General features: G+C 44.1%; 1 long non-coding RNA gene across 1 annotated transcript in view; it reads right to left on the bottom strand.

Moving 5' to 3' along the window:
* The window catches only part of LOC143769960 (uncharacterized), a 166,463-nt gene that overhangs the window by 977 nt on the left and 152,514 nt on the right, over window positions 1-12,972 (bottom strand). The window contains exon 2 of the long non-coding RNA XR_013214513.1: window positions 510-639. This is a non-coding gene — a long non-coding RNA (uncharacterized LOC143769960). The remainder of the gene's footprint in view (window positions 1-509; window positions 640-12,972) is intronic.

Genomic DNA, 12,972 nt, shown 5'->3' with positions numbered 1-12,972 from the left:
CATGTGTCTCTATCCTGCCCCCAGGTATCTCCATCCTGGACCCATGTGTCCTTCCATCCTTGCCCCAGGTGTCTCCATCCTGCCCCAGGTATCTCCTTCCTGTGTCTCTATCCTTCCCCATATGATCTCCCATCCTGCCCCATATGATCTCCCATCCTGCTCCATTTGTCTCCATCCTGCCCCATGTGCCTCCGTCCTACCCCATGTGTCTCCATCCTGCCCCATATGATCTCCCATTCTGCCCCACATGAGCTCCCATTTTGCCCCATGTGTCTCCATCCTGCCCTATGTATCTCCATCCTGCCCCATGTGTCCCCATTCTGCCCCATAAGATCTCCCATCCTGCCCCATGTGTCTCCATCCTGCCCCATGTGTCTCCATCCTGCCCCAGGTGTCTCCATCCTGCCCCAGGTGTCTGCATCCTGCCCCAGGTGTTGCTATCCTGTCCCATATGATCTCCAATTTGGACCCATATTGCGATATCCGTACAAAAAAAAGTTTCTGATTACCTGACCGCGGTCCAGTGCTATTCTTTTCCTCATCCTTTTGAGGCACGGACATGCTGGCACTTGGCTGTGACGTCATGTGCTGGCAACGTCAAATGCTGGCCTCTGATTGGCTGGCTGGTGTTAACTGTTGCTGCAATAGATTTACAATATTAATAAAGATTAACATCCGAGGATGCACACTCAATTACTGAACCGGATGAATCCTGCCTCTGGGGCCCGGTGAGCAGAAGCAAAAAGAGGGTCCCATACACCAGTAAGAGCAGTAATGCCCTGATGGCAGCCCTGACCGCCATATCTATAAACCGAGCAGTGACTGAAACTGTGTCGGCAGCACCATTATGACTGAAAGTAGAACACTGCTGGGTGGGAATAAAGTTAATTTCCTGCCAGTAGTGGGGGTCTCAGTGTCAGCGCAGCACAGTGTCAGAATGCTATTAACCTGCACATTAATCGCGTATCTGCACATTAGTAGCATTCTCCAAGGTGATAGGTTCCCTTCAAAGCATACTGAAAATCATATAAGTCTGGAGAATCACTTCATATTTAGCCCACACAGTGCGTATATATAATTGGACCTAGAGTGACCAAATTGGCCCAGAAGCCAGCTTCAATCTGAGTACTACACCTGTTGTGAATTTGGTTTCTGGGCTCCCCCGGTGGTTTCTGGTGGTACTGCACTTGTGTGCTTCATCTCCTCTGTTCACCTGTTTTCCATCTGGATGTGGGAGTTTTCTATTTAGCCTTGCTCCTCAGTCATTTCTATGCCGGCCAACAATGTTACCAGAAGCCTTTCTGTTGCATGTTCCTGCTCCTAGACAACTATCAGCTAAGTTGGACTTGTTGTCCTAAGTTTGTTTTGCATTTTTGTTCCAGTTCTCTGTGATTGAATATTTCTGAGGCTGGAAGCTCTTGTGAGCTGAAATTGCCACTCTGGTGTCATGAGTTGATATTAGAGTCTTAAAGTAATTTCAGGATGGTATTTTGAAAGGGTTTTCAGCTGACCGTGAAGTTCCCTTTTCTGTCTTCCTACTATCTAGTAAGCGGACCTCAATTTGCTAAACCTATCTTCATACTTCGTATGACAATTTCCTCTAAAATCACCGCCAATATATGTGGGGGCTACTGTCTGCCTTTTGGGGGAAATTTCTCTAGAGGTAAGCCAGGTCTGTATTTTCCTCTGCTAGGGTCAGTCAGTTCTCCGGCTGGCGCTGGGCGTCTAGGGATAAAACGTAGGTACGCTACCCGGCCACTGTTAGTTGTGCGGTAGGTTTAGCTCATGGTCAGCTCGAGTTCCCATCTTCCAAGAGCTAGTCCTTTTGTATGCTTTATTACGTTCTCTTGCCATTGAGAACCATGACAGTTTGGCCAGCCAAGAGTTAAAATAATTGGCAGAAGAAAGGAGAGAAAAGAAGTCTGCAGAGATTTTTTTTTTTTTCCTGAGTTTGCTCATTAGTTGATTCACTAGCATCTCTGCTTACTGCAGCCTTCGTCTCTCTCTCCTTCTAATCCTTGAATGGTTCTGATTTCACCTGATTAATATGGATCCTCAGAGTTTAGCTACGGGTTTGAATAATCTCGCTATGAAGGTTCAAAGCTTACAGGATTTCGTTATTCATGCTCCTACATCTGAACCTAGAATTCCTTTACCTGAATTTTTCTCTGCGGATAGATCTCGCTTCCAGAATTTCAAACATAATTGTAAATTATTTTTGTCTCTGAGATCTCGCTCCGCTGGAGATCCTGCACAGCAGGTCAGGATTGTAATTTCCTTGCTCCGGGGCAACCCTCAGGATTGGGCATTTGCTTTGGCACCAGGGGATCCTGCGTTGCTCAATGTGGATGCGTTTTTCCTGGCTTTGGGGTTGCTTTATGAGGAACCTCATTTAGAAATTCAGGCTGAAAAAGCCTTAATGGCCCTGTCTCAAGGGCAAGATGAGGCTGAAATATACTGCCAAAAATTTCGTAAGTGGTCTGTGCTTACTCAGTGGAATGAGTGCGCCCTGGCGGCGAAATTCAGAGAGGGTCTCTCTGATGCCATTAAAGATGTTATGGTGGGGTTCCCTGTGCCTACAGGTCTGAATGAGTCCATGACAATGGCTATTCAGATTGATCGGCGTTTGCGGGAGCGCAAACCTGTGCACCATTTGGCGGTGTCTACTGAGAAGGCGCCAGAGATTATGCAATGTGATAGAATTCTGTCCAGAAGCGAACGACAGAATTTTAGGCGAAAAAATGGGTTATGCTTCTATTGTGGTGATTCAACTCATGTTATATCAGCATGCTCTAAACGTACTAAGAAGGTTGATAAGTCTGTTTCAATTGGCACTTTACAGTCTAAGTTTATTCTATCTGTGACCCTGATTTGCTCTTTATCGTCTATTACCGCGGACGCCTATGTCGACTCTGGCGCCGCTTTGAGTCTTATGGATTGGTCCTTTGCCAAACGCTGTGGGTTTGATTTAGAGCCTCTGGAAGTTCCTATACCTCTGAAGGGTATTGACTCCACGCCATTGGCTAGTAACAAACCACAATACTGGACACAAGTAATTATGCGTATTAATCCGGATCACCAGGAGATTATTCGCTTCCTTGTGTTGTATAATCTACATGATGTGTTGGTGCTTGGATTGCCATGGCTGCAATCTCATAACCCAGTCCTCGACTGGAAAGCAATGTCTGTGTTAAGCTGGGGATGTCAGGGGACTCATGTGGACGTACCTTTGGTTTCCATTTCGTCATCTATTCCCTCTGAGATTCCGGAATTTTTATCTGATTATCGTGACGTTTTTGAGGAGCCTAAACTTGGTTCACTACCTCCGCACAGAGATTGCGATTGTACTATAGATCTGATTCCGGGCAGTAAGTTTCCAAAGGGTCGTTTATTTAATCTATCTGTGCCTGAACATGCTGCTATGCGGGAATATATTAAGGAGTCCTTGGAAAAGGGACATATTCGTCCTTCGTCATCTCCCTTAGGAGCCGGTTTTTTCTTTGTAGCTAAAAAAGATGGCTCTTTGAGGCCGTGTATTGATTATCGGCTTTTGAATAAAATCACGGTTAAATATCAGTATCCTTTGCCACTGCTTACTGATTTGTTTGCTCGAATAAAGGGGGCCAAGTGGTTCTCTAAGATTGATCTTCGTGGGGCGTATAATTTGGTGCGAATTAAGCAGGGGGATGAGTGGAAAACCGCATTTAATACGCCTGAGGGCCATTTTGAGTACTTAGTAATGCCTTTTGGTCTTTCAAATGCCCCTTCAGTCTTTCAGTCCTTTATGCATGACATTTTCCGTGATTATTTGGATAAATTTTTGATTGTGTATCTTGATGATATTTTGATTTTTTCGGATGACTGGGACTCTCATGTCCAACAGGTCAGGAGGGTTTTTCAGGTTTTGCGCTCTAATTCCTTGTGTGTAAAGGGTTCTAAGTGCGTTTTTGGGGTTCAAAAGATTTCGTTTTTGGGGTACATTTTTTCCCCCTCTTCCATTGAGATGGACCCTGTCAAGGTTCAGGCTATTTGTGATTGGACGCAACCCTCTTCTCTTAAGAGTCTTCAGAAGTTTTTGGGCTTTGCTAATTTTTATCGTTGATTTATAACTGGTTTTTCTGATGTTGCTAAACCGTTGACTGATTTGACTAAGAAGGGTGCTGATGTTGCTGATTGGTCCCCTGCTGCTGTGGAGGCCTTTCGGGAGCTTAAGCGCCGCTTTTCTTCCGCCCCTGTATTGCGTCAGCCTGATGTTACTCTTCCTTTTCAGGTTGAGGTTGACGCTTCAGAAATCGGAGCTGGGGCGGTTTTGTCGCAGAAAAGTTCCGACTGCTCCGTGATGAGACCTTGTGCGTTCTTTTCTCGTAAATTTTCGCCCGCTGAGCGAAATTATGATATTGGTAATCGGGAGCTCTTGGCTATGAAGTGGGCTTTTGAGGAGTGGCGTCATTGGCTTGAGGGGGCTAGACATCAGGTGGTGGTATTGACCGACCACAAGAATTTGATTTATCTTGAGTCTGCCAGGCGCCTGAATCCTAGACAGGCGCGCTGGTCGTTATTTTTCTCTCGGTTTAATTTTGTGGTTTCTTACCTACCAGGTTCTAAAAATGTGAAGGCGGATGCCCTTTCTAGGAGTTTTGAGCCTGATTCCCCTGGTAATTCTGAACCTACAGGTATCCTTAAGAATGGAGTGATATTATCTGCTGTTTCCCCAGACTTGCGACGGGTCTTGCAGGAGTTTCAGGCAAATAGACCTGATCGTTGCCCGCCTGGTAGAATGTTTGTTCCTGATGATTGGACCAGTAGAGTCATCTCGGAGGTCCATTCTTCTGCGTTAGCAGGTCATCCTGGAATCTTTGGTACCAGGGATTTGGTGGCTAGGTCCTTCTGGTGGCCTTCCCTGTCGCGAGATGTGCGAGGTTTTGTGCAGTCTTGTGATGTTTGTGCTCGGGCCAAGCCTTGTTGTTCTCGGGCTAGTGGATTGTTGTTATCCGGCTAGTGGATTGTTGTTATCCTTGCCTATTCCGAAGAGGCCTTGGACTCACATCTCCATGGATTTTATTTCTGATCCCCCTGTTTCTCAGAAGATGTCTGTCATCTGGGTGGTGTGTGACCGTTTCTCTAAGATGGTCCATTTGGTTCCCTTGCCCAAATTGCCTTCCTCATCCGAGCTGGTTCCTCTGTTTTTTCAAAATGTGGTGCGCTTGCATGGTATTCCGGAGAATATCGTTTCTGACAGGGGAACCCAATTCGTGTCTAGATTTTGGCGAGCGTTCTGTGCTAGGATGGGCATTGATTTGTCTTTTTCGTCTGCTTTCCATCCTCAGACTAATGGCCAGACCGAGCGAACTAATCAGACCTTGGAGACTTATTTGAGGTGTTTTGTGTCTGCGGATCAGGATGATTGGGTTGCCTTTTTGCCCTTGGCGGAGTTTGCCCTCAATAATCGGGCTAGTTCTGCCACCTTGGTTTCTCCTTTCTTCTGTAATTCGGGGTTTCATCCTCGTTTCTCTTCCGGTCAGGTGGAGTCTTCGGATTGTCCTGGAGTGGATGCTGTGGTGGAGAGGTTGCATCAGATTTGGGGGCATGTGGTGGACAATTTGAAGTTGTCCCAGGAGAAGACTCAGCATTTTGCCAACCGCCGTCGTCGTGTTGGTCCTCGTCTTTGTGTTGGGGACTTGGTGTGGTTATCTTCTCGTTTTGTCCCTATGAAGGTTTCTTCTCCTAAGTTTAAGCCTCGGTTCATCGGCCCGTACAAGATATTGGAGATTCTTAACCCTGTGTCCTTTCGTTTGGACCTCCCTGCATCTTTTTCTATTCATAATGTCTTCCATCGGTCATTGTTGCGCAGGTATGAGGTACCGGTTGTGCCTTCCGTGGAGCCTCCTGCTCCGGTGTTGGTTGAGGGTGAGTTGGAGTACGTTGTCGAGAAGATCTTGGACTCCCGTGTTTCCAGACGGAGACTTCAGTATCTGGTCAAGTGGAAGGGCTACGGTCAGGAGGATAACGCTTGGGTGACAGCCTCTGATGTTCATGCCTCCGATTTGGTCCATGCCTTTCATAGGGCTCATCCTGATCGCCCTGGTGGTTCTGGTGAGGGTTCGGTGCCCCCTCCTTGAGGGGGGGTACTGTTGTGAATTTGGTTTCTGGGCTCCCCCGGTGGTTTCTGGTGGTACTGCACTTGTGTGCTTCATCTCCTCTGTTCACCTGTTTTCCATCTGGATGTGGGAGTTTTCTATTTAGCCTTGCTCCTCAGTCATTTCTATGCCGGCCAACAATGTTACCAGAAGCCTTTCTGTTGCATGTTCCTGCTCCTAGACAACTATCAGCTAAGTTGGACTTGTTGTCCTAAGTTTGTTTTGCATTTTTGTTCCAGTTCTCTGTGATTGAATATTTCTGAGGCTGGAAGCTCTTGTGAGCTGAAATTGCCACTCTGGTGTCATGAGTTGATATTAGAGTCTTAAAGTAATTTCAGGATGGTATTTTGAAAGGGTTTTCAGCTGACCGTGAAGTTCCCTTTTCTGTCTTCCTACTATCTAGTAAGCGGACCTCAATTTGCTAAACCTATCTTCATACTTCGTATGACAATTTCCTCTAAAATCACCGCCAATATATGTGGGGGCTACTGTCTGCCTTTTGGGGAAAATTTCTCTAGAGGTAAGCCAGGTCTGTATTTTCCTCTGCTAGGGTCAGTCAGTTCTCCGGCTGGCGCTGGGCATCTAGGGATAAAACGTAGGTACGCTACCCGGCCACTGTTAGTTGTGCGGTAGGTTTAGCTCATGGTCAGCTCGAGTTCCCATCTTCCAAGAGCTAGTCCTTTTGTATGCTTTATTACGTTCTCTTGCCATTGAGAACCATGACATACACCTGACTCTGAGGATTGATTCTGCAGACTTTTGAGGCAGACTATTAAAAGCTGAACCTAGACACATTTCATAATGCAAGCTGAGAACAGTTACCAACTGTTTAATATTTCCCAGATGAGCAGGAAAACTGTTCTTCCACAATCAGTCTGCATCTAGAGCTGTAAACTCATACCATCTGGGATGTGTAGGCACTTGCATGCAAAAATCAATGAATTCCAACTGTACCACTAGTGTGCTTCAAGACAAGCCAAATGCAAGCTTCATTAGCCTGTTTACGTGTGCCACATTCTCCAGGTTGTGCCAAATAAGATTTGAAACAAAGTTGTATACTAATGCAGAAAGTTAATACAACTTAAGTCTGGGTTCATATTTTAGCCAGACATCAGTGGCACTGTCAGGTCTTCTAACGGAAGTCATGAAAAACAGGATTCAGGCGTATCCACTGGGGCCATTGACTCTATTGAACCATATAGGGTCACTATGTGCTCTACCTCACCTCATTTTCCCAGTTTTTGAGGCGGGCACAAAAGCGCAGTCATCCCCCTTATGGCATGGGATGGCATAATGTATGGTAATGAGACCCCCAAATTTCAGGTCCATTGATAGCTCTGCATTGCATTGATATGGTTGTGGAACCAGTGATACAGCCATCTTTTTTTAAGTGTCCTATCATCATGCCTCATGTTGCTTGTCCTACTGGGAGCAGCCTGCATGGCCTATGCAGGATATCATGGCTTTCTACATCATAGTAGTTTAGTGCTGACTGAAATAAATTTTATAATTTAATGGGGTACTGCCATTCCCAAGGTCTTTTCCCAATATATATGTAATAGGTGTAATAATAATAATGTTATCGAATACCTCCGATTAGAAATGTCTTATGTCTCTTTCCTCATGTGCAGGCATTGCTGGACCTTAGGTACCCATGGTTACGACCACTAGCAACTAGCTAACTATCTGTCACTATATCAGTGGTCATAACCATGGATACCTAAGGTCATGCAATGCTTGAACATGAGGAAAGAGACATAGCAAATCAGAAAAACTATACTACATTTCTAATTAGAGGTATTTGATAATATTACTATTATTACACCTGGTATATATTGGGATAGGACCTTGGAAATGGGAATACCCCTTTAACTAAAGTAGCTACTTTGGTACATTTATTTTCACAAGTGTTGTGGTGTCACAGCAAAATTGCCGACTATTGCTAAAAAAACAAGGCAAAAACACAAACTACTTTTTTTTTTACAGGGGTTGACTGGGACTTTTCTATTGATGGCCTAGTCTTAGAATAGGTTATCAATATCTGATCAGTGGAAATGAAAACACCCAGCAGCCCTCACCGATCAACTGCTTCTTGTGTCAGTATCACTCAGATGTGCATAGTGTACTCTGCCAGGCAGGGCCGGACTGGCCATCTGGCAATTCTGGCAAATGCCAGAAGGGCCTGTCTGGTCATGGGCTGCCTTGTCTGCTACGTTGTTAGCAGAATCTGTGTTCTCAAGACACTGTACCATACTGTTAAGAGTTGTGATGGAGCACAAAGTCGCTGACTCCGTCACTTACCCCACCAGGCCACGGGTATCATTAGAAATATTGGTCTTGTAGTAAATCTTGCTTTCCTCCATCCAGGGTAATATTAGTAATATATTGCATCTAGTTCTTGGGTACGGGGACAGCATGGGCCTGTGTGATTTCAAATGCAAGCGCTGCCAGGTACTGCACATCTGTCTCATGTTAATTTGAGTACCCAGTCACGGCCACTATCCCGTTGACTGAGCTGTGCAGCCCCACAAGTTAGCACATCTGGCCTCTGTCGACATCGGGAATAGCTATCATCATGGGGTGCCGGGTGTCACATCCCCACTGATCAGATATTGATGACCTATCCTAAGGCTAGGTCATCAAAATAAAAGTCCTGGGAAACCCCTTTAAGATAAAGTTTATTGTGACAGGTACAGACAGTTTAAAGAATGCAGAGCAGCACACTTTAATAGCAAGAAATGTGTACACCATGTGTCCAGAACTTGAATGATGTGAAAAAAGTTTGCTAACGTGACGTTTTGAGAACATGCTGGTGACATATGTGATCTTCCCTGAAAACTTGGCAGAATGTACATTCCCTTTTTTATGTATGAGAGATTGTAAATCTGCTCTATTTAAAATGATAGTTCAACTTTGTCATGTTTAGTAACTACTGTTCCCTACAGTAAAGATCTTTTACTTTTTATATACACCTTTTTCGTATTTGCATTGCTGCATAAGATAAGACTTAAGGGCCCCATACACTTTAGACAAATGTTGGCCATACCCGCCAATATCGTCGGGTTCAGCCAATGGTCTAATGTGTATGAGGGAGCCAGCCGACTGATTGTCAAGGAAGAAGTCAATTGAGAATGTCCTGACGATCTCATGGTTCTCCTAGAGTTAAGCCACCCCACCTACCTGACATGTCAGCAGGCAGCTTTCTCATCGAGAACACATGAGAACGAGCCGGTGTATGAGAGAGTAAGCTGTGATGGCTGTCATCTGAACGATCAGCGTTTGGCCTACCACATCTAATATGTATGGTCAGCTTTAGAAGAATATAGAGGAAAGGATAATCACGGTGTTACAATAGCAAGCAGAATTTTTCTTTCTGTAGCTGAATCATGGGATTCATAGCGGAGCTTAAAGAAATATAATGTAGGGTGAAATCTGAAAATCTAGATGGCTTCTGGGAGAATCGAAGACGAGGCTCAACTACAGGGAACTACCAGATTGTGATAGTCAGGTAGGAATGAAGGGATGGAAAAAGGTGCATTGGACTGCCTTTTTAAATTGACAATTGGTTAGAGGTGCATACACTGACCCTGTCCAGTCACCACTGGCAGTGATAAATTATGTAGGGACATCCCCTTAAAAGGGGTTGTGCACTCAAATAGCCAATTATTAAAGAGTGGTCCACCCCCCCTTATAGGAGCAGTACTTGGCACTATATACTTGAATCACTACGTACAGACAAAGGCAGCATCTTATTAATTAAATGCGGTCAGAGACGAAAACATAAGTGTGCACGAACCCGCACTAGATCAAATCATAGTGCGCAGACGCAAAATTTCGCAATGTGGATTATGCGTGCCATCATCCATGTCACTTGAAAAAGGAGGACAGTGAGCAGCAGCTGAGGAAAGGAATGGAGAAGCCCGAAACCACACCCATCGGACCAGACCAACTGACTTACCGTGCAGCGCGGGAGAACTTAACCCCTTAACCCCCAGATGTATTTTCGTTTTTTGCTCCCCTTCTTCCCAAAGCCATAACTTTTTTATTTTTCGGTCAATGTGGCCATGTGAGGGCTTGTTTGTTTTGGGACGAGTTGTACTTTTGAACGACACCATTGGTTTTATCATATCAAGCACTGGAAAATGGGGAAAAAAATTCTAAGTGCGGTGAAATTGAAACAACAGTGCAATCCCACAGTGATTTTTTGTTTTTGTTTTTCACCGTTTTCAATAAATGCTAAAACTGAGCTGCGAATATGATTCTCCTGGTCATTATGAGTTCATAGACACCAAACATGTCTAGGTTCTTTTTTATCTAAGTGGTGAAAAAAAATTGCAAAGTGTTTTAAAGAAAAAAAAATTGTTCCATTTTCCTATACTTTGGTGCAGATACGATCTTTTGAACGCCCTTTATTGTATTTTAATTGCTGCAACCAAAAAAACGTAGTTCTGGCATTTTGATTTTTTTTATTGTTACGCCGTTTAGCGATTGGGTTAATTCTTGTTTTATATTCATAGAGCGGGAGATTCTGAATGCGGCGATTCCAAATATATGTATGTTTGATTTTTTTTTATTGTTTTATTTTGAATGGGGCAAAAGGGGGGTGATTTGAACTATTATATTTTTTTTATTCTTTTAATATTTTAAAAAATATTTTTTTTAAACTTCTGAAATGCTTCAATAGTCTCCATGGGAAACTAGAAGCTGCCATAATCCGATCAGCTCTGTTACATACAGGCGATGATCAGATCGCCTGTATGTAGCAGAATTGCTCACTTGCAATCTTGCCAGATTGCTATGAGCAGTGGTCGGCGCTCATATCAATCCAGCAGTGACAACCATAGAGGTCTGCTGGAGACCTCTGGTTGTCATGCCGACCCATCGTTGACCTGCGATTAGGTGACGAGGTCACCAATGGGCGGGATTTCCGGCACGTTTGCTGGAAGCATGTGTTACATGCCGCTGTTAAAGATTAATAGTGGCATTAAACGGGTTAACAGCCGCGGCTGGATCATGATTCCACCCACAGCTGTTAGAAGCACATGTCAGCTGTTCAAAATAGCTGACATGTGCCGGAAAAGATGTCCGACATCGGCGTACTATTACGCCCGATGTTGGAAAGAAGTTAAAAAGGTTTTTGGGGTGTATACAAGGGGGGATAAGGGGGTTATATAAACATTTCTGGATTGCAGCACAGGTGCTGAATAACATGATAGTTTTAGTTGATATATGACAAAACTGGTGACAGGTTCCCTTTAACCAAATAGGTATATTCAGCTCTGAAAGATGGGCACCAGCCACATTCAGTGCCAACCCAGATTAGTGACACAAAGAGTCAACTATTACTGGTACAATGACAGTCAAAGTTTGACCCTCAGAAATTACACCGAGTTCTTGTGCCCTACTGTCTTATAGGCAGCATACTTACATCCAAGGGTTCTCACCTTACCTCTATCTGGTATTCTCGTATCAAGGACACTCACCACACAATCGCATCCAGCTTCATGTACCAGTCTTTATCTGGTAGTGTCATCCTATCTTCAGTTTACCACATTTAGCTCTCCACCCCCATGACCAGAAAATGCACATCCAGATCTGCTCTTCCATGCGAAGCTACTCACAAAAATCACCATTTAGGTACCTGCTCTTCATAGTCATTTGCTAGACCTGGTGCTAGTACATAAAGTTGGTAGACAGCCACAAGCCACACATCACGGACCCATGAGCCACATGAGGTTCCCGAGCCAAAGGTTGGTGACCCCTGCTCTAAAACAAGAAGAATAACCAGGTTCACAGTGGATAATCTGGGAGGTTACAAGTACCACCTCCGTTAGTCTTTTGTAGACTGACTCTAATGAGCTGAAACTGAACATTTGTATATAGTTAGCCACATTTTTTACCATTTCAGGAAATCTAAATTCCCCCAAAGTGCATGTACCCTGCCGCTGAGTTCCATTTCTGTGGGACTGATAGACAGCCAACACTAGATTTAGTGTTCCCTGAAAACGTGAATTACAATATGTAAAGTTGATGATCCCTTTAAGGTTTTAGTCAAATTTGTGATATCATGGATTGTACCAAAAAAGTACTTAATTAAAAAGTTTTAAGACCCCCCACTGCCTTCCATGGTCCATTATCCACAGCCGGCAGTGAGTCTTTTACTCCATATGCAGAAATACTGATTAGAAGGGCCACAATGAAGCCTGACAAAAGAATCCAGAGTCCTAAACCTCTTACCGTACAGATATGTGATACCTGCATGTGTATGACAGGTTAGGGTGCTGAGAGATCATTTATATTACGGTGCTTCCCCAGATGGTCTGTCTGTGCCCTAGAGAAGAATACAAGGCCGGTCTCTCATTCCCAGAAATGGGATTACATTACCTCATACACCAAATGCTTCTGCACTGGTGCAGTGAGGCTTTGTCATGTTTTCTCAAACCTGTTCTATACTTCATAACTTTTTGCGTAATTGAAAAAAGTTATGAACTATGAACTCTCCTTTGATACATTAAGAAATATTATAGATAAGGAATATTCTGATGCTTCAGTATTCCCTGCTGCCTTCTGCAGAGAACATGGAGGACAGATTGCAATTCTTCCTGTTTTCTACTTCAAATATTATATATTAAATTTATTTCCTGCGAACAGCATTCAATAAGGTCAAGAAAGCCATAGCCAGATGCGCTAATACCAGCTGAATCTTTTTTTTATCTTTTTATTTGTTATTTTTATATAACGCTAACATATTCGGCATCGCTTTACAGTTTGCACACATTATCATCACTGTCCCCATTGGGGCTCACAATCTAAATTCCCTATCAGTATGTCTTTG

The sequence above is a fragment of the Ranitomeya variabilis genome, chromosome 4 (assembly GCF_051348905.1).
Source record: "Ranitomeya variabilis isolate aRanVar5 chromosome 4, aRanVar5.hap1, whole genome shotgun sequence".
Taxonomy (NCBI): domain Eukaryota; kingdom Metazoa; phylum Chordata; class Amphibia; order Anura; family Dendrobatidae; genus Ranitomeya; species Ranitomeya variabilis.
Note: the sequence above shows the minus strand (reverse complement) of the source record. Positions and strands in the feature narration are given on the sequence as shown.